General features: G+C 36.4%; 1 protein-coding gene across 34 annotated transcripts in view; it reads right to left on the reverse strand.

Annotated features, from left to right (window-relative positions):
- Nucleotides 1-23,275, reverse strand: part of RIMS2 (regulating synaptic membrane exocytosis 2) — a 503,290-nt gene that overhangs the window by 396,097 nt on the left and 83,918 nt on the right. The gene's annotated exons all lie outside the window — the stretch shown is intronic.

Raw genomic sequence — 23,275 nt, forward strand, 5'->3', positions numbered from 1 at the left:
AGGCACGCTACTCCGATTGTATTTCTGAGCCCACAATAATCAAATCTCCATATACATCTCACATGCACTATGACCAAAGTTACAGATACACTTCATGTTCCATAATGGCAGTTTTTTCTCAAAGTCCCTATTTCTGAAGGCAAATGATGTCATGGGAAATTTAATTTTCATGGTAAAAAGTTATATTTTTTGAGCTCCTCTAGTTGCTGAAAAAAGCTGGAAAATGTGACATAGCATACTGTAAGAGATTAAAATACAAAAAGAAAACAAAAAGAACTTTGATCCCTTTTTTGGTTTTATCTGTGTGATTTAAAGGGGTCTGAACAGCAATCTTGAGATTGTTAGCATGGAATTCGACTCACCTGATTTTGCTAATAGGACTGTAAATTTTAGCAATCTAAAAATTATTAAACTAATTTAAGCAGGTTTTTTAGCTCCCTGAACAGACACAAGCAAAACCCCCCAAATTAAGCATTTTCTATGAAACATTAAAACGGTATGCTTAGCCAAAACATTAAAAGTGCAAAAGAGATTTATTTTTCTTTAGAATTATCCTTCCAGAGTTTCTTGAGATGAGGTTACTACAAAACACACATGAAGCCTAAGATAGACCAAAGAATACCCTCCTGGGGAAAAAATAAATGCAGAAGACCAACTTCCTTAATGCAGAAATATGTCCTTTATATAGTTCAGAAATAAATTTATTTCATCAGAAGTGTCAGAGAGGCTCTTACCAAAACAAATATTACACTGAGTCAGTTAAAAACTATCTATCTCAACCAACTATTTACCACACATATGCATGTATATGGCAAGAATTGTTGGGATTTGCTTTGTTTTTTCAGGAAAACTCCCCTAAAACAGTACTTTACGTTCTAGGATAGAGGAGTTGTAGGAACAAACAGGCAGGTCCCTCTCTCCATCAGGCGACACAGAAGTCTGGAGGCATGCCTCCTCTTCTTGCACCAAAGCCAGAGCCTCGACCTCTCAGCTGCCACTGACCCTCTTCCAGAAAGAAGGAAAGCAGGTTACTTCATGTTGCTTATGTGTCATTTTTCGAATCTTCCTGCTCTTGCCACTCGAGTTCCACTCTGAGTCCACAGGCCGTCCTCAAGACATAGCAGTTGCATGTTTTTCTCTCGCTTTCAGCCCTTTTTCCCCCCCGACATGGGCAAGCCTCCTGGCCTGTAGCAGAGCAGTGAGAGGCGTCATGTCTCTGGCCTCCACGAGAAGGACATGAGGGTCGTCCTTGCCCTAAGAGGAATTTGTGGAGTCAGGGTGAAGTGGCTTCCTCTGCTTTCTCACTGGGTCAAAAAAAGAGTTCACTGTTGACTGTTCTTTGTTGAACGGGGCAGGACACGAGTTACTAATAAGAAAGAGCTGAATGAAGTTGAGAACAATATTTGGAAATCTGGGAACCTGGCACATTTCAAGGTTTTACACTGACAACAGTGTATAATTGGTAGTTGGTAGTCTGGCCCGTTTCCATCAATAACATATGTAATCTCTGAAACCTTGCTTGCCTTTTAATTTTGCCAAACATTGCGTTCTTCATTTAAAGCATATTATCTATGCTGAATTTCAAGTTTATTTTAGGTTACATTCAGTTTTGTGGCTTCCTCATAATCTACAGCCTTTGTTTGTATGATTATTCGCTTACCAGTCTCACTGATGCATAAAAAGCACAAGCCTTTTGCCAATTCTTAAACCCCATGTACTGAAATAATTTCACTTTTGTTTCCTCTTGGGCACAAGAATCTATGTAAAGGCCACAACTTTTGCCTCAAAGTATAAACTTTTCAAGGTTATACAGAGCAGTTTTCTAAAACCCTTGTTCTAACAGCAAACAACTTATCATCTGCCAAAATAGTTTGTTATTACATCTTTTACTGTTCCAAGAAAAATACTACATGTATTGATAGCTGTCAGAAAAAATTAAACACAGAAGACTAAAAATCTATTAAATAATCAGTTGTACACAATATGTGTTCTACTTATTGTGCAGAACCACTGGAGATGAATACACATACTTGAAACCAAATACAAAGTATTCATTTTAGGAAGTCCATAAAAAAAACAACCAAACAAAAAAAGTTCCACAACTTTCTGATCTATTTTATAGGTTTATAACGATTTTTTTATCATCTAGTCTGCAAAGGTTTAAGCCAAAAACTAAACTAATAACTTGCAGCAATAATGAAGTGTTTAGAATAGCACGGTATTTGAAGCACATTTAGTAAAAATTGTATAACATGTATTTTTCAGAAAACGCAATGCAAATAAAACTCCATTTTGTTCAAGTTGTCTGCACTCATGCCTCCACTCAGAACATTGCTGCCTGAGAGGGCTCAGGAGTTCAGTTACCAGGGAAGAGAAACTAAGGAGCAGCAAGGCAAACTTCAGAGCCTGGGCCTGAACTCAGGTAATCCCAAGACTACGACTTTCAGTCCCCATGCTCCAGTGAGTCGCTCTGGTAATGCAAGTGGCCAAGATCCGTGCTGCAAGACTGAAAAAACAGGCTCTCCGGATGACCTGCATTTTAGGCCAAAATGCTTATCCACACTACGAATCTTATTTTTAAGCTTATTTTCATCTCTTGTGAGAATGAGTTCCCTGAATCACACTCCTATCAGCTGGAAGTTACAGTGGTGAAGTTCATGAGACTTATATGACTACTCAAGACTTTTTTTGGTACTGTACTGTACCCAAGACAGCTGCATAGAGGACTTTTCAGTGTCAAAAGCAACTGTCTGTAAGAGCTTGGACTGCTCTGTCAAGGTCAAGAAATAGTTTCTATTGGAATACTTGCTTTGTTCTGGAATGGAGTTAATTTAATTTTGTTTATTCTTGGTTCCCCACACCTTTCTGGAAAGGAGAAATTCAATATCAATCAAAAAGCAGCAATCCAGGGGGGTCTGATGATCCATGAGCAAGCAAAAAAAGCAAGTCTGATGTCTTTTGTTATTACACAGAAGTTTCTCCTGTTCTCCAAAAATGCCCACAAAACTTTCAGCTTTTTACCAAAAAAAAAAAAAAAAATCCTTAATACTGACAAGAAGTTCCAAAACCATTCCTGCCTTCCAAAAGTTCACTTAAATGTTTCTAAAATTTCCAAAGCTGCTTAAAATCTGCCATTAGAAGGGGGACTGTTAACCAAGTATCCAGGATGTCGAGGCCAGATGTAAATGTAGCAGCCACTTCTCATCTCCTGGCTACACTTCTCTCAAAGTTTTATTACTGATTGTAGCCCGTGCCTCATTTCCTATTCCCAGGCACGGAGCACGGATGTGGCTGGAATCCAGGCTTCAAAAAGGGTTTGTTCGCTTTCAGTTCTGCCAAGTCCATTCATTCAACGATTTTTCTGCCTGGTGGCAATGACTATCTGGTAACATACAAAGTTCTTCCCTGTGCTGTATTAAACACTTAATGCTTTCTACTTTTACAATAGTGCTAGCTAACCGATCACTGAGTACACCTACTTCTGAATATTCTTATACACATATCCCCATGTGTTGGTAGAGGTTAGGAAACAACTGGCTGATCATCAGCTCTGCTGATAAGAAACCCTGGAAAATACGGTGGAAACCAGGCTATGAGCCAGTGGTGTGTGTGCTTTCCTTACAAATTGGACAAATCATGTATGGGGCTACATTAGCAAGAGTATGAGCAGCAGAGAAAGGGAAGTTATTTTTCCCCTTCAGTTGGCAGTGGCAAGGCTGCACCTGGAATATTTTGTCCAGGTCAGGGTTTGCCAGTTCATGAGGAATGTTGACAAACTGGACCGGTCCAGTGTCAACAACAACAAAAAAATGGTCAGGGTCCTAGAGCATGTAATCTGCAAGGTGGGAATACAGAAGCTGGGTTTGTTCAGTCCAGTGAAGACAAATGGACTAAGGAGCGATCTAACACCTGCCTGGAACTATCTATCTAATCTAAACATTTCCTGAAAAAATTACAGAGCCAGATTCTTCCTGGTAGTCGCAAATCCAAAACAAGGGGCAAAAGGCACTATACTGGCACATTGGGAGGTTCAGGTTGTCATTAGGGGAAGTTTTTTTCGCTAAGAGAGTAGTGTAGCACTAGAACAGGTTGTCCCGAGAGGCCGTGGGATTGAAAAAAAACCTCCCTGGAGGTTTTCAAAACTCGCCTAGACAAATTTCAAGCTGCCCTGATCTAGTGTTGGCGATAACCATGCTTTGAGGGACGTTGGTTCAGAGATCCCCTTCAAACAGCATTTCTGTGATTATGTACTTGACAATGGCTTTGTGGAATAAGACAAGAAATATGAAGTCCAAACTCAAGCAGAAACATAGGGAAAAGTATTCAACAACAACTACTTGGCTCAGCAGTGTGGGAAAAAAAGTGACTTAATTTTTACCAATATTTAAAAAAAACAAAACAAACCAAAACAAAACAACCACAAACTTCATGCTTTTATAAACTACTATGAAAATAGTTAACTCTCTCAAAATTTGACCGATGACCTCACATGTATTTTCAGATCCATGTAATGCAATGGGCAGAAAAGACTTGAGTTTATGCTTTCATACTGATGTGTGGAGGCTAGGAAAAAAAACATTATTTTTAAAAAAACCCACTGTGTTCAGCAATGCAAAATAGAACTTTTCTCAATCAGCAGATGATATTTTTGCCAATGTTTGACTGAAATGAAAAAGGGCACAATATAAAACTCCTCTTCAGAAGACCATGATTGTACTTTGAGTCTAGCAGACAAAGAAAAATCACTAAGCAATTAAAGACTCAAGCCTAACTTCAAACAAGAACCTCACATCCAATTTTGTTTAAATTTAATGGATTATCATCCCCAGGCAGACAATACAACTACAGTCTTGATGCCATTCACAATTCAGAGTTTTCAGCTTTCATACCAGTGAAAATGAAATATTGACAGAAACTAGATGTCAGCAGAGATCTCTACAAACATTCACTTAATCCACACCACTAACCTTCTTGCTGGCAAAATGAAATCTCTCCAGTCTCATTAGAATTGACATGCTACTTTAACTGTCTGGTTTCCTCAAATAAACAATAATTAACTATTTTCTACTGTCAGTAGGTTTAACTTCAGAGCCATCTACCTAAGTGAAATGTCTACACTTAAACTTCAGTTTAAAAAATTCTACCAAAAAATATTTAGGGAATGCAAATTGAAAAGAGTTAAAAAACACAACTATAGAGTAAAATGCCACTTTTAAATCTACGCCCCGGAATTTACAATAACAGAGAGAAATCCGAGATATTGAAAAGAGCTAGTCAGAATTTTCTAATTAAATAGTTTTTCATTTGAGACACTTTGATTTACTGGCTGAAAGTAACAGTTTTAGCTAAACTTTCACTAACTTTTTTTAATCTCAGATATAATGTCCAGAAAATAAAAGATACCATAAAATTCAATTCATTTGGGTATTTACTTAAAGTGTAAGAGACCTAGATGTTAAGTTTCTACCTGCCCTGAATTCCAGTCTTCCACAATCTATGCAGGAACAGTAACTCCCAAGCTTATCTCAAAACTGTGCATAGTGTCTCCTATGGGATTTGCTGCACTTTGCATGAATAATCTGATTTTTTTTAATCTGTTCAAGTGAAGAATGTAGGGGAAAATGAATTCTTCACTATTTTTTTCAGGTGGGAAATGCATTTTTTTTCCCCAACTCCAAAACAAAACTTAACAGATAGATACAGAGGTTTTTGCTAGCATTTTAAGTATTTTCTTTAGAACAAGGAGGTTAAATATAAGCCATATAATGACAATAACAACCATGTTGAGCAGTGTCGGTGCAAAAAATATTTCACTCTATTTTTTTTTTTCTAAACATAGAGTAAATCACCCTGAAATTGTCAGTAGAAATAAATCTCTGAAATTTTTAGCTTTTTACACATATATATCGTTTGAGTTGGTTTACAGATGGAGCTAACTGGAATAAAACATGATTTTCATGTTTCTCATTCTCTAACTTATTAAGGAAAACGTACATCAATTATTCTGTGATATTCATTAATTTGAAATAGGAACAGATCAACACTGATGAAACTTCAAGTACAAGAACATGCTTAAAGAGCCTACGAAATTAAGTAGTCACAGAATAAGGATGTCACAGAGGATCTAAACATGGTGAAAGACTTACAAAAGGAATTACCTCGTTCACGCTAAGAAAAATACTACCTGTCTCACAAATCACAGAAGTATTTGTTCATCAATTCAATACTCTTACTGAATTCACATGAAAAACACAAGGTGGCCAAAATCTGAATCCTAGATTAAAAAGACACATATGCAGTTAAAAGAAGTTATTGCAGTTCACACATATGGGACATTATGTTTTCTGATAATTTCACTGAAAGAACTATTATAAAAACCGCATATTTTTATTCTGTGAGTATATATACCCTAAATCTAAGTGAATTACACTGACTGTGCCTGAAATGCTGAACAGAAGAAAAAAGAGCTAAGGAAATGGAAAGAAAGGAGTGTGGTTGCTAAATGACCTTGCCCTTGGTTTGTACCAGCGCTGCTGCTCACTTGTAACTCAAGCGGGAAAAGCAAGCTACAGCAAAGCTAGTGAGCATCCCAAACGCAGATCTCTCTCTCAGTCTCTCCTGGTCATGCAAAGGAGCAGAGTAAAGAGGTCCTATTATGCCCTAACAGCATTTGCCTCACGCTGAGGAATGGAACCAAAAATTCTCTGCCGGTGAGAACTTTGTATAAGCCACTCGTAGAAGTAAAAGATGGCCAAGATGTGGTCTTCAAGCTGCCCTGGCTCTCCATTGTCTCATTTCTTCATTTACTAGGACTTTCTGCAAAGGCTTCCAGTTCACTCTTTACCACTCTTTTGTTCCCAACTTATTTGACCTCCCTCACAAAAGAGCAAATATTCCCCTCATTGCACTCTTCCAGTGTCACAATGAATTAATTAATTAATCTGGTATGTCCCTAAATAAGTTTGTAACTACAGATGAAGTCACATCATTGAACCTAGTTTATTTAAATACATTCAGAAACTCCGTAAAAAGACAAGAAAGGATGTGGGGGGGGGGGGGGGGAACCCAACACCTCAGTTTTAATAACCGAGTAGGATATGACCCTGTGAATGAATCCACAGATTACTTGTCAGCTAGATAAAAAGTCTAGCTGCAACTGGCAGGATTACCTTACCTGTCTATTTTTTTCCTGTTTATGATGCTCAGTATTGAATAAAACTGCAGCCTTTGTTTATTAACTTTGTTTATTAGCAGCAGTGAAGCTGCTCTTTGCTGGCGAGGTAGCAGTGAACAATAGCTACATACAGTAGTCCTGTGCAAGGCTACAAGAAAAAGTGAACATGGAGAAGATGAACATATGGCCAATTAACGGCTGACCCAATTAATGTTACCATATTTCTGTGTGGTTTTAATGATATCAGGATAGAGCTAGACAATATGTATATAAAGGAAAAAAGAAGTCGGTAACTCCTGGCTGTACTTACTACTTCCAGGTTTCCTCAGAACAACAGAAGACATTTGCTTCTACCTTTTCTGCAACAGTACAAACTAATTCCAAGATTAAACCGAGAAGTGGTATCTTTGTTACTAATTGTTTCTTCTTGTTTGCTAAAATTAATCTCTGAATTGTTTATTGTATATTTACAATCTGTAATATAAAAAAAAGCTCTAAAGTCCCAATTAAGGCTTAAACAGGCAGAATGTAACAACACATCCAATTCATCTAGGACATTTTCAATGCTCTTTTTTAGTTATAATAAATAGAGGGCCATTTAAAAATCAAGAGAATAGCACATTGCTCCAATAGTTTAACAATGGCCAAATCATTCAGGAAAAGCTACCCAATTTCTCCATAACTGACAGTTATAAGACTAGCCGCGTATAAGTAAGGGAGGTTCCTTCATAACTCCAGATGGAAATTACTTTACACCTCTGAATATCTTCATACCTCTCTGTGGTTTATTTCAGTGTAACTGAGAACATTCTAATTATCCTCTTCCAAATCTTATTTAAAATCCTAACTTACAACAGAAGTTTCCACAACTTTCATACAAATATTTTGGTGATTATACTGGGATCTTTTTTCCTCATTCCCATTAGCTGCTCCTGTATTAGGAAAAAAAAACTGTAAAAGAGCTTCTTGAATCTACTATGAGTCTATAGCTTCCCATCATGTTTTTCTCATTTGTTTCTAAAATAAACATCCTTCGCTAAATTTCTCATTCTTTCTCCATAAAAAGTCTTCATTATTCTTCTAATAAATTTTGCCATCTATTTCTGTACCTTCTCCACCTATACTGGAAATATAAGTCGGACTCCTTTTTTAATGTGTAAGTTTCAAGCAGGCAGATTAAATCCATACTGTTATACACAACAGCGGTAGTTTTCCTTCCGCTCTATAACCTTGTGACAAGGCTGGCACTTCACAGGTAATTTTAGTTCTCATTCAAAGTAAGATTAACCATGCCAGTTGTAATTGAAAAAGGGAATCTTCCAGTGCCTGACTCTCCCAGGAAACTCTCCAAGTTCATTCCACAGCTGCAGTCCCTCAATTAAAAATATTTTATCTCCAGTTCCATGGGCCTCGTCCCTGTGTTTGCAATCCACATGATCCCAAAGGAACTGCTTTGGTAAAGTGCTGAAATTGTAAGTCCTAATCCTCAGCTGACAATGAAGATCAGGAGAAAGTAGCTGAACTTCCAGTAAAAGTAAGCTGCCAGGAAGCATATGTGGCAGAGCACAAGAACAGGATCTTTAAAGATGGGCATCTGTACTGTCATTGCATTTATATTTCATCCCTGCTAAAGTAAATAAAAGAAATTACAAGATTACAGATTAAAAGTTACAGATAATTATGGTCGATTTTTTTTTTTTTTTTTTTTTTTACTAACTTGTTACGAAAAAAGATGTAAGCAATCACTCTGTGTGCCTTACATATCCAGATACTTTCAACTTCACTTGAACAATTTCTGTCAATTCTGGTGGGAAAGAACAATTGTCTCAAAGACAACTGGGTTTAGAGTTTGGAAGAATAGTCATAGTGACAGAAGGGAACTCTTGGAACTGTCACATCTAAGGGTGAAGATGCATCATGAGCTCCAGTTTTAGTGAGTATTAGAAAGGATGCAATCAGAAAGAGACACCTTACAATAGGTGATACTAATTCAATCTTCAGCTGTACTGATACCACAATATCATCATGCATTGCTGCTGCCAAGCAGTTTGGCCAAGTGGTAGTGGAGTTTTCAGAAACAATGAGTCTTCTTTTCAGTATTCAGTCTCATGCTGCTGATGACCAGTATCTGTCCTTAATTTCTACGAAAGAAGGCACAAAGGACAGGAAGAATCTGTAGCATGCATATTGCTGTAAAATAGGCACATCAACCGTAGCATCATATACATTTAAAATCATGATGCTCACAACTGTCACCACTTGCGGTAGTCTAGGAAAACCCCAACCAGAACCCAAAATTTTGTAGACCTGTAAGTCAATCAGCCACAGCAGTGTTCCAGGTAGAAAGAAGAGTCAGAGCTGCTTGCTAAACACAAGGGAAATAACATCTTATGACTTATTTTGTAACAGGAAACAACTTTATAAACTAGAATTAGGATTATTTTGCAGTTACTGCAGCACCCTTATTATGTTATGAGCTTTATGCAAAAATTAAGACTCCTGTTTGGATATTTTCCATGCACAGTTGACAGATGTACACAGACATTCATCCTCTATGCAAAAATTCTCACCTGAAATCTAACTCACTGAGGAATATACTTGACTGAGACTCTCATAAAAATTTCCTTTTACAGTCTATTTGTATCCTATCATTCTACTTCTTATATTTAAAAACCATGCGGATTTTTATAGCTACTGCTACACGTTTCTTCCTGATTCACCCACTTGATTGAAATGTTTTGTAAAAGAAATGTTACATTAGTCTAAAAACATTAGAAATATAGTTGCATGTTGGCTATTTCTACATTTTTTTCTGATACTCTTTGTGTTAGGAATTCAAATAAATATCAATTTTAAGAAAGCTGGGCCACACCTCTATACTTTTTCATTACTAGACCTTTATTTTTTCATTATTAAAAAGTACACAAATTACTATTCTGTCCAAATAACGCACAAAAACGTTTCACAGTTTATCATGCATTTGACTTGTTTTCATAAATCATACTTTTATTTACTTTATACTAGATTTCATTTTAAAGGTATGCAATATTTACCAAATGTACCTTAAAAAGAGGCTAATTCAATTGCTGGCAATTAAGCACATTGCAACGTTATTACATTTATAAAGGGCATCTCCAGCAGAGATAATATTTCTCACAGTCGCTCGGGTTACTTTATTTGCATCATCAGTTGACTTACAAAAGGAAGCCCATCACTTCACACCTGTAGTTTTAGAAATGCCCAAAATAACTAAGTTACTGTGCTAAACTTTTTTATCCTTACTATGAAAGGTAAAATTACTTTTTCATTAGACATACAGCCAAAATAAATACATGCTAAATAATAGGTCAGACTGTCTTGGCTCCGAAATGTAACACCTCCTGACATTATAGTATCATGATTAGAGCGAGTTCATTCCACATTGTTTACAACATTCATGAGCATTTTCAATTATTGAGTAGCCCCTATCTTTTTACCTCTGCGACAGGATTGTTCCTATCTTGATGATTTTCCTTTTTTAACAAACAGGAAATAAATTTGAGCAATGCTAGGAAAGCTAGCGTAACCAAGTCTCAGTTGTGCTCACTACATGGTTGTCTCAACTCCATCTAAGCAAACTGCATCAACATGCTTGATGCTGAATTATCACCACCAGAACTGGTGGCAGTAGTTTGTTGTGGTGCATCTTGCTTTGGATTGTATGAGTATTCTTATTGCAAAAGTACCACTAGTGGAGCCATATTGCTAGCAGCACTCTAGGGGGAGATCCTCTTGAAACAGTTTCCCAAAAGACTTATTTTCCACACTGTTCATATCTTAAAAGTAACAGGAAGCAAGGCCAAAAGATAAATTATTTTCACCATGTTAATGTAACCTCTTCTAGAAACAAACAAAAGAAATGAGTCTTGAAATGGAAATTCAAATATAAAAATAATTACGATTTTTTATGAGTAAAGAGTTTGCAAAGGGAGATGCTTTCACCTGCAGGAGAGATTTTTTTTATAAGTACATGAACAAGGTGTGTAACCATTTTCCCCATACTAGTTATACCTAAACCCATGCCTCCGTATCTTCCCTTTACTCAAAAAGTGCACTGAACTCAAACTTTACTTCTCAGAAGTAAAATATAATGTTAATGTAGGTTACAGCAGTATTTCTCCATTTTAGATAAACAGTATTTGATAATGACTGAAAAGATAAGAGATTTTTGCCTCAAAAACTGCATAAATAGTAGTTAATCTAATACTATTTATGAACAATAATGCTTGAGTTTTCCAAATAATTGGAGTTTTGCAAAACTACCCAAAAAAAAAATGAAAATCAGTGCCAGAGAGAAGATCAGAATTCAATCCTATATTTAAATCCTTTAACCTCTTAATTAAAGCTTATTAATTAACCATTAAGAGCTCAAAGCTACTGGCTATAAATGAGGGTTGTAAGGGAACAATGGCGAGCCACCAGCAGGCTTGCTGACCGTGCTCCGCTCTTCATCAACCCGCAGAGTGGAAGCACGCGATAACGGCAGGCCCTGTCGGCTAGCAGAGGGAGCAAGGGCACTGTGACGCTCAAAGGCAGGGAACTATCCCAGAGACAGCACTGGGAAATTCTGTTTTCCTATAAGGCTTTTCTCTGCCAAGATTTTGATATCAGTTTATTAAAGCCATCTCCTGGAGTACTTCTGTTTGGAAAAATAGTAAATAAAGCCAGATTCTACTCGCATGTGGGTTAGTGTTATTGCACTTCAACAAGAAGAGCAATTCTCAGTTCTGCTCTTCATGGACCAATTTTTTTCCTGTATAATAGTTCTCATGTTCATGCATTCTATTTTTTCATATTGTTGAGCAGGGCTCGTAGATTACTATATCGTTACGTCATCATTTAAATTCCTGATAAATCTTTTTGTTTAAATAATGAGACCTACAGACCTAACCCCTGAGAGGGTTCAGCCCAGCTGAGACGTTTGCAGCAAATCACACTTGGCAGAAGAAAAGCCATCCTTTGTAGTGTTGCTCTCCTTTTGCCCCTTCTCACCGAGGTATCATCAACTGCCACGGCCTTTCGACAAATTTACTATCCTAAATTAAAGACATTGTGGATTATAATTTGGAGAAAGTAATATCTATTATCAGCCCTACTGCAGAATATGCTCAATTCCACCTAAAGAAAATAAATCCAGATGTCCAAAATCAATTGCCATTCTTACTTTAGATAAGTCTTTTGCATCTAGGATTGACCAGACGTTACTATTCAAAGAAGGCACAATATCAGTACTGATAAATTTCCAGTTCTTCTTCCTGGTAACGTAATCAACTTGTTACAATAGGATGTCTGTAACAGTAGGTTTCCAGCATTGGAAGTAGGATCTTTCTTTAAATATGAACACTCAAAAATAAGTTGATTATATATACACATCTCCCTTTCATCTTTCCTTGGCCGTTAAAGGTAGAATCAAAAAAAAGGCAAAGGCATTGGCTAGGATGTAACAGCCAATACTTGAACAAATCACCAGAGGAGATAAAGTTGCGATCCTAGGATTACCTCGACTCATCAATGTTACGCGGTTAACCAAAGAAAGAATATTTATTTAGTGTGCCCAGGTTATTAATATTGTAACAGCTAAGAAGTATACACAAAGCAGTCACAAATTCAATAGTAAATCTTTTACAGAACAGTTTCCAACTGAAATGACAGCATAACATTTTCTTAAGAGATTCAATAGAGATACTGTAAAAAGGCAAATGCAGTGCCATCGCTATATATGATGAAACATGGCTGGAATATATTTGTTACCTTAAATACACATTTAATGTTGAGATAGAAAGTATTCTGCTGTGTCAGAAGTCACCTGTTAATCAGACTTTGGTCATACAAATGTTAGTGGGTTTCACCCTGTTGGTAAACACTGCACTAGAAACAATAAAATGTGTTTTGCTCTTAGGTACATAATTGGGAGGTGGGGGGTCCACAACTGTTCCAAAACTGTTTCCTGACACAGACTGTATCCGTGGATGAACTACACCAGAGATGAGAAGTCTGACTGTGTTCCTGTTGACAGGATCTAAGTTCTCTTGGTTGAATATCCTTGCACTGAACCAAGAACAGCCCTTCCCTAAAATAAAACTATCCTCAGTAATCAGCTGTGGAAGCAGGGAATATAAAATGGATGTAAAGCTTCCTAAAGGATGAGAAAAAGGTGACACGTAGAATGGATAACTGGAATTACTGACAAGCTTTCAAATTTTGGAATCATTGAATCATGTTTGTGACAGATCAAAATTCCCAATAGGCCACAATAAAAACTGAATTTTTGTTTCTGTGAGACCGTTGGGGTTTTTTTGCTCTGTGACAATCTTCACCGTCTGTTAATGTTATTCATAGATGAGACTTTGTACCCAGTAGTACTCATCCTCACCCCAGGCTTCTGATCGACTCACCCCGGCACCATCTGTCTATGTTTGTTCTGAGTCCAAGATACTCCAGGAGCCACATCCCTATGAATTTACTTCAACTTTCTCTCTATACAGAACGTAATCAGAAAAACATCTTTAGGAAGAGATAAGTGAATTTCCTTCTTCTGTAAAATCAATTACTTCTACTACGATCACAGAAAGCCCGTTAACTCACATGTAAATGCAAATAGGAATGATTACATTGAAAAATTAAAAAGATTCATTCATCTGTAAAATAGCAGACCTGACTGAGGGTTTCATGATACAAATGTTTTGAGGACTATGCTCCTTTTGGAAGATAACTAAGATGTCTTGGGTATCTGTTCAGTCATCCTCAAGTCTCTAAAACCAGAACTAGAGTGATGACTACCAGCACATCACAAAAATCCTGGGAATAAAGGACAACTGTCTCATCCAGTATGTCTTCCCTAGGAAAACAAGGCAGAGCTCCACATCCTGTAGTCAGCCCTTCTAAATCAGTCTGATCCCTTCCTGCCTTAAATCACTGACAATAAATAGACATTTCTTTCCTCTAGCCTTGCTGTCTCTCCACAACTCTTCAGTTAAAAATAAAACGAAGTATTCATGCCTTATCTAATGAACTGACCAAACACTCCAACTATTCCTTACCGAAGGAATAAAACAAGAAAACAGTGAAAAGAACACTTTACTCACCCTCATTCACTCTGAAACACGTAATACTTTCAACCACCACAATACATCAAAATAAAAGCATATAACTGAGAGGATAAACTCTTCCAAAGACAAACATAACACTGACCCATAGCTGTCAATTAAACAGAAATGTTATTGATAGAAGTTGTGGGTTTACAAGTACGTAGCCAACATTTGAACTTTCTTCCAAAAAGCTCTGCAGCTGGGAAGCCTAATTGTATTTCCAGCAAGCCTAATTATGTTTCCTGACTCCAGGGGACAGGTATTCCCCAGATACTGATAACCGACAGATCTGGTTCTGCTTTCAACCTGTAAGTAAGCAAAAATACCCACTGCTATGTGAGACTTTGCATGAAAACCAACCGCTGTTTCCACTGGTATCATTAGCAGCTGGAAGTGCTCAATACTTCATAGTAGCACTCAGCACGACCTGCAACTGGGGCATTTGTAGAAGTCATTTGCACAGGTACAAACTGCTCTCAGTACTTGCATTCAATAGCAGACATAAAGATGTAGGGCTTAAACCACGCGGGTTGCCTTTGTGAAATGCCAAACATCTTTCAGTACCAAAGAAACTCGATGGAGTTAAAGGTATCCACCAGCATTTCTAGAGTTGTCACTGTTTTAGAACCTACTTCTTGGTCCTGAAATTGGTCATTTGTTCGTTAACCTGATCTTTTCTTTTTTAGAATTTGATCCAACTTTTTGAGAGTAGTTATGCAGTTATGATGTTATAATGGATTCAACCATGATTACCAAATCGCTGCTCTCTCCTGAAAAAGTTTATTCAACAGCGTTCATTATGCTCTTTTCATGTCTTAATATCAATCATATATGATGGAAAGGGCTGCTAGCATTTATTTGTTTTAAGAATAATCTTGACCTTTGGTGCAAAATAAAAATATTTAGAATCTTTTATATCTCAAATTACCATTCATTAAAACTACCCTTTTGAAAGTCTTTTTTATTACACCAATCACTACTGATTTAAGAAGTCTGATGTATTTGATAAATATAATTAAAATTCTCCAGCACAGTCACTCTAACTGTTTCAGGAAATGTTATTTTGACTTCTAAATAACCTTTTATACATCTCTGACTTCAAATTCTTGGTCAATTTTCTTCCCAATTCATCCAATAATTAAAAACATGTCTCTTAGCTATTTTCAGAAACTTTCCAACCACTGGGTAACATGTACAACACAAGAAATGAAGGTATCTTTTGTTCATGCTTTCTTACTATCAGTTTCTATGGAAAAAAAACCCCAAAAACCAGGGAGTGCTCTTGGAGAAAGCTACTGCCCTGCAGAAACCAAACAAGTCATCACCTCTACATTAGTCCTACCCTTACTCGTGTGTGATACTCAATATTCTGGGGGTTTATTCCACTTTGGTAAAAGCCATTCTGAGTTTTTCCAGGTGAAACCTAAGAGAATGAAAGAGGTCAAAGAAGGTGAGAAGAAGGAATAAATTGAGGAGACATACTGAAGGACTGTTTTAATCTACAGCCTCGTGCAAAATGTCTAGAGAACCAACCCAGGAGAAAGTAGCTCTTAGCCTATAACACTAGGTGAACCTATTTACAAGAGTGGAACACAACAGAAAGCTCAAGTCAGCATTTTTCACGTGAAAACAGAAGCTGTAATGCCAAAATAAGCCCAAGTTCACTGCGTCATAAAAATATTTCCCAAGCAATGAAGACAGACACCTATATCTGCTGTCTTGTGTGAATGCTTCCTGAACATAGTCTTTACATTTACAGCTCTACTAGGGTAGCGACATGACTCACAGAAGCGTCTTTTTAGGGAAGAGAATTAAAACACACATTATATATTTATATGTGTGTGTATACATACATATAAATATATATATCAGTTCCATTGAAGTCACTAACAAGTTCTAACATCCTCTGACTTTGTGATTCTAACCTCTAAGCTTCTTATTGTTTCGTGGAAACCTGAACCAAAAGAACACTAACTAATAAGAATCTAATTTGACACATTTTTAAACTAGGTAATACAGAAAACACCATAATGTGTTGAGCTGTTCTTCAAATCCACTAGTATTGACTGAAATTTAAAATGTTTAGAACATCACAAAAGTGCTGAATATGTCACTGAGGCAAACATTGTGGGCTGAAGGCATTTAAAAAGAAAAAAAAAAAAAACTATTGGAAATACTATGGATTAATTGCTTTCAAAAGTTCATGAACATCAATGCCCCGATGATTCATCTAGTGAGAGCCACTGGAATAACTGAAAGACATGAATCTTGTGTAATTAGTGTTCTAGACAGTTTAACCTCATGATGCCATGTTCATATGTATGCATCATAGAAAACACCGACAACAATAACTGATTTCCATTGGCAAGAAAACTGTGGTAGAGTGGACAAGCTCTGAGAGCCAGAAGAATTACACTGGGAAATAAAACTTGCCAGAGAGAGATGGACACAGAAATCTGGAGTTTGAGAAAGATGGTCTACAAAAAGTTTTCTTCTAACCAGAGCCCAGAAATACTTCAGTTAGTGATGCCAATTGCATGCTGCAGATCTCAATTCTCCACACACCACAGGGGTCCTATTTCCATGTTTACTCTACAGTACAGAAGTCTGGGCACACTGACTATTTCTGTCAGAGGTCAGTGTGTAAGGAAACAATAAACAACCAGTTCAGCTTTCAGAGTCACAAACAAACATACAACTTCACACTCTGTTGCTGACTTCTTACATAGCTATATTTTTTATTTACAAGATTTGTTAATTGTGTTCTATGTTGCAAGGAAATAAAAACCACATTTCTTTATAGGGATTTGGAATATTTGTTACCTCATTAATTACTGCATCTTGGTCTGTTAACGTCTGGTTTAAGTTGTTACTAAAAGTACCATGACCATTACTAGCTGGTCTTCAAATTGTAACAGGATCAAAAGTTGTTAACAGAATGTAGTAACCCTTCCAATTGTCTCCCCCATCCTACTGTGGGGTTGTAAGCGAGTGACTGTGGGGTGCTTAGTTGCTGGCTGGGGTTAAACCATGACACCGAATTACATTGTTACACCTTCAGATCATACACCAAGCACAGTCTGGTTGTACCGTATGGTTTTCTCCTTTAGGTTTCAGGCTAGGATTCTGACTACGCAGGAATGCTGTAGAACTGCTGAGCTCCCAAGCTTCCCTTCAGTTTCAAGCAACTTCACTGTATTTTCATATGATAAAGTTTTTGTACTGAGCCTATATTCCCAATGGGAATATTGAATCAGCAAGAAAAAAATTACTAGAGGGCAAAGAATGATTTAAAGCAAGTGACTTAGATAATATAAACCCCATGGAAATTCAGACTTTGGTATTCATTAGGTTCACAATGAGAATCATGAACCTGGCCACCATCCATCAGTGAGATACCACGTCCTATATTCTTTATTTTCTACCCAAGTATCAGATGACAAAAGCTCCCCACTTGAAGAGAAAGCCAAAAGTAGCAAAAAGCTGACAATAGTTTGTATCAACCTGCAAACAAAACATGAGAACCAGAAAGTATTCTCTTTTTCTTTTGCTTAGTCTCTGCAAACTCATCTCCATGAATTTGACTAAGAGATTATTTTAACAAAATAGAAGCTCTATAAAAAAGCTGAGAATATGTTGCTTGTGACAATATTTCACTGGTTAAAAAACCAGTTATTACAAGTTACTTCTGCAACCTTGGATTTTCCTTAAAACTGACATTAATAAAAAATACACATCTTGAGTGATTAAAAATTGAGACACAATCCATGAAAGACACTCTATACATAGCACAGCTATGGGTGCACTGAATAGTCACTTCTAAATAAAAATCCAGATGTCTCTACAGTGAAATCTGTATTTGCAATAACTAATAATTACCTACATTTCCATATATGCTCTACCCTGAAAGTGAGTCCACCCTTTGTAAAAGTCGAAGCTTTTTTTTAATATTTCCAGCAAGGTTTAGTCAGATTGCCTCAGCAAAAACAGCCACTCCTTTGCCTGACAGATACAAAAAAGGAAATAAAGGAGCAGGTATCTGTAATGGACTGAAAATTGCATGGGAAAGTAGAAACCTGTTAGAGGAGGGAAACAAAAATGTAAGTAATGGATATTCACACCCTTCAGACATAGGAGCATGAGGGAAGTTGCTCACTTAGCACCAGAGATGGTATAGGAACTATACCAAAGAGCCACATGTTGTTACACGTGTAAATAATCATTTGCAGTTTAAAATTATCAAGAACATTAGAGAAAGCAAGGTTCAAATTTTATTTGGCAAGACAGAAACATCTTGTTCCATTTTTTTTTTTTTAATAATTTCTGATAAAAACAGAAGTCTTGGAAGTAGTCATATTGCAAGTTAAAATAAAGTTCATATCACTTTTAGTCACAAAATATAGTTTGCCCTGTAATTTTAAGGAGAAAGTCTTTAAATTATTAAGAATGATGCAGAGCCAGTAGAGTGCAGCAGCTGTGATATGATTGTCTCTAGAAGTTTTGACCTTCCTAAGACATGATTTGATAAACATCATACAAATTGAGCTTGCTGTATGTCCTTTATCATCAGTTCTTCACAGAATGAAATACACACTTCTTTTGGGGGAGAGAAAAAAAACACACACACACACACACCCCAAAACCCAAACATCCGTTGCCACAATGAGTGGATAGCCTCTATGTCTTGCAAGAACCCCTTTTGCCACCATCACGAAGGCAGGTTCCATTGGAGACTGAGGTCACTGATTCAGCTGCATGCTCAAGATGCTTTCCTCTTACTACAGTAAGAGTATAATTTCTGTCTTGTTTAAATTAAGCTGAAGCCAGCATTTTCTAAATCTATTTGCTTATCTCATCCAGACAACCTGTCATCCCTCTAGGGGTACTGTCCATTTCTTTTGGAAAGCAGTTCAAAGCAGGATGTTGTCAGCATATTAGTAGCACCACAGCCTGTGACATCCACAAACTCCGAGAAATTTCAAAAAGAGAGAAAATATACCCTCACACAAAGCTTGTAGGAGCTGCTTTGATTACGCTATAACATCATGAAGTCTGTATTGTCTAGATAGAAATGGGTTTATTTACACCTGTAAGTATATACATATGGAAACATTCTGTTCTTCAGTCACACCAAATTTTTTACTTCTTATTACATTGGATAACACAAAATATCTAGAGATTTTAGCATACAAAATAGTTCAGATAGAGCTCCATTTCAGCTCTACCTTCTAAATAAGTGGAATTATTTTCCTTTATTACTATTTTAACTCTTATTTGAGTAAAGTACATACATTTGGATGCGAATTGTTGGCCAGGAAGTATTTTTAGTTGTGTTCTTCTCTTTCCACTTGCAAGTCTGTTTTTTAATTCTGACCCTCATTATAACATACTACCCGAATTTTGTTTAAAGATTGCTCTTATTCTTTCACAAATAGACATTTTCTTAAACAACAGGTTCCTCACATTGTCCCTGAATATTTTTTATTTCCTCATTAATAAGACTTCTTAATTTATCAAAAATATGAAATCTATTATCTTTGAGCTATCGCATTCGTTGGGTTCATCTGCAGAATTACAAATCTGTGTATATTTTAGGATTAAAATAGGTCAGTTATATTTCTACATTTAACTTGGAATCCATTTCTTATGATCTCTATATTTCCCTATCCCCAACACGTTTATCTTTGCCTTCTGATAAAAGTGACATCCACTATATTTGTCTCAGCCTCAATAACATTGTGAACAACCCAACCTTTTCTTGTATTAAATACTGTGAGGAAAAGATGTGAAAAAGTCTAAGGCATCTTTATAAGTCAGGCAACCATAATCGTATGCTGCAAATGGTAAATTTAATGATGTCATAACAGTAAGAGTCATGATCAGTCATCAGAATCCCACAACAGAAGTTGTTTAGGTACCTCGTATTTACTTTTTTACAGAGACAAAACTAGTTTTATAATTAAGAAGGTATTTTGTGAATTTATATTTTACTTTAAGATATTTACAATCTCCCCGGGTTTTTTTCTACTGTAAATTATGATTTTAGTTTTAGTTCGTTTACTGTCCATTTTCTTTCCTAAGAAAACAAACGTGATAGAGCACTAGAGTTCTCATCACTCCAGTTTCACAAGTGTATTAGCTGCAGAGACATATTTTTTTCTTTAAGAAAAATATTCATTCAAGTGGAGTGTGTTATGTTCAACAGGTTTTATTAAACCATATCAAACAGGAACTACACAGACTGCAAAAACCCCACTGGCTATATACAGTGTAAATTTTATTAAATAGTTGTTTATGTGGGCTTGCTCTCACACTTGGGGCAGATAATCTGAAGAAATTCAAAGCTACCTAGTGGTTGGTAGACATTGTTTACACAGTAAATTTAGAATACAAAAATAATGATCCATTGATTTATGTTAAGTATTTGAGAAATGCCAATCTATTTTAACTAGAATTCATTAGAGATTCTTATAAATGAAGCAATCTATTCCCAAGATTGCTTTAATTCAGACACTGACTAAAATATCCAGTAATATTTCCTTACTAGACATTTCTAACTTTATGAAGAAAATAATATATCTAACCTAAGAAAGTCTACTTGTCAAATGCTTAATTTGGGGACTAGAAAGACTGAATTTGCATCATAATCCAAAAAAAATCTTGTATCTATTGCATCTTACAATTTATTCTGCTCTTTTGCACAACTTTATGCAACAGCGCCTTAAAGGAGATGTGGAATAATGACACAGTCTTCTTTATAAATACAGTACCTGTTCTTTACAGTACATATATTCATATACTGAGAACTTTATGTCTAGAGCCATTGAGGTGCCAATCTCTTCTCCCAGGTATCCAGTGACAGGATGCATGGGAATGGTTCAAAGCTGCACCAGGAGAGGTTCAGACTGGACATGAGGATGCATTTCTTTAGCGAGAGGGTGGTCAAACACTGGAACAGGCTTCCTAGAGAGGTGGTCGATGCCCCAAGCCTGTTAGTGTTTAAGAGGCATTTGGGCAATGCCCTTAACAACAATGCTTTAACTTTTGGTCAGCCCTGAAGTGGTCAGGCAGTTGGGCTAGATGATCGTTGTAGATCCCTTCCAACCGAAAATATTCTAGTCTGTATCAACAGGACAGGGCATGTTAACAAAATTATGTGTGTGATCACAGAGAATGAGTATATATTGTGAAAATTACTCAACATTTCAACTAGCAAAGGGATTATCATGTAAAAAAAATCAAGCATTCTCGATGGATAATATCTTTCATTTACAGTTGTTTATGGAACTCAAAAAAAAAAAAATCTATCTCCTCAAGACTGCAGGAGAAGGCATTTTATTGAAAAATATACTGGTTTGTTGGAGTATTCTACCAATAGAAAAATTTAGTTTACAGGAAAATGTACAGAAAAAGATTTTACTAAGTATTATTTTACAGTAATTTTCAATCTTCATTTCCCTATAATGACAACATAACTTCCAGAAAAACATAAAAATATCCTTTTATTAACAAGCCATTTTTAACAGAAAAAATCCCCCATGTTGTGCTAAGCAATGTACATTTTTTATCTCCCCCAGAATTAGTCTAGTGAATGTACAAGAATGCAATTAAATATTTTAATATATTTATTTTGAAATATATTAGGTACAAAAAGCATTATGCTAATGGCTTTTGGCGTTGTCTGTATTTTGTCTACTGATTATTAATAATGTCCTCACAATTATCAAAGCAAGAAGAAAGGCTCAATTCCTCCAGCCAAAGTCAATGATAGTCCTCTTACAGTTCATAGCAAGGCACCAAACCAACCAGAGACTCACTTCCAGCCTGAAAATAAAAAAAATGTTCACGGGAAAAGGGAAAAAAACCCACCATCTTTTCAATATTTTGATATCTTTAAGCAGCAAACATTAGAAACTTTCTTTCCTAAGCCACTGTGTAAAATCACAGAGTTCTCATATCTTGGATACTGTGAGTGATGCTGGTCATCCTTAACTCAACAAGTTCTATTAGAACTTTTAAAACAAGACAAGGTAACAAGGATGACCAGAAGTACAGAATGCCTTTCATAGAAGGAGAAAGTCTAACTCTTCAGCTTAAAAGGATGACCATACAGAATATAAAAGACTGCATGGAATATAGTAGAAATGTGTAAAGATTATGCATTGCAAAGGCAAAGTACGTAAGAAATTACATAACACAAGACTAAGACTTCCCAATGAAGTCAACAGGCAGCAGGTTTAAAGCAAACAAAGGGTATCAACTCTTCTATCCAGCACCATATCTAAATTGTAAAATTCATTTTCATAAAGTTCTGAACCAAAAACTATAAATAGGTTCAAAATGAGACTGAAAATACTTACAGCAGAAAGATTTCTAATAACCATGAAATAAACACAGCAATATGCAATGCAGCCTTTGCCTCAGGAAGCCACTAAAATACGTGAAGTCAACTGGCTGTATCAGAATTAGTTTATGCAAGCCATCCTCCTTACATGTGTTCTTAAATATCCATTGCTGGGCACTGCCAATACACTATTAGGCTAGATGAATTTTTAGTGCCTCCTAGCATAGGAATTCCTTTATTTTAATTGGAGCTTAATACCATTACATAATGTTCCAAGATTCATACAAAACAAAAAAAATAAACTCCAAGTCAAACCCTTAGGCACAAAAAACACCACCAAATCCTAATAAGGAACAATCTGAATATACCTTTTACTAAATATGTGCCATATGAATCTGAAGAAACAAAAATTGACAGGCTAATTGCTGAGCATCAAAAGCAGTTGCTGCGGGGGGGCAGCTAAGGATTTCTACTCTCTAAAGATGACAACACGGAAATATCTTGAGCACTGCAGATAAAACTCATGATGAAGCGCACATGAGCTGGAGATAAAAGTATTCTTTATCAAGGAAGACCAGATATGCAAGACCACTCTCAATAATCTTTGAATGACCCTGGCAATTGGGAGAG

Source organism: Balearica regulorum, chromosome 2, assembly GCF_011004875.1.
Source record: "Balearica regulorum gibbericeps isolate bBalReg1 chromosome 2, bBalReg1.pri, whole genome shotgun sequence".
In the NCBI taxonomy this organism is placed as follows: Eukaryota; Metazoa; Chordata; class Aves; order Gruiformes; family Gruidae; genus Balearica; species Balearica regulorum.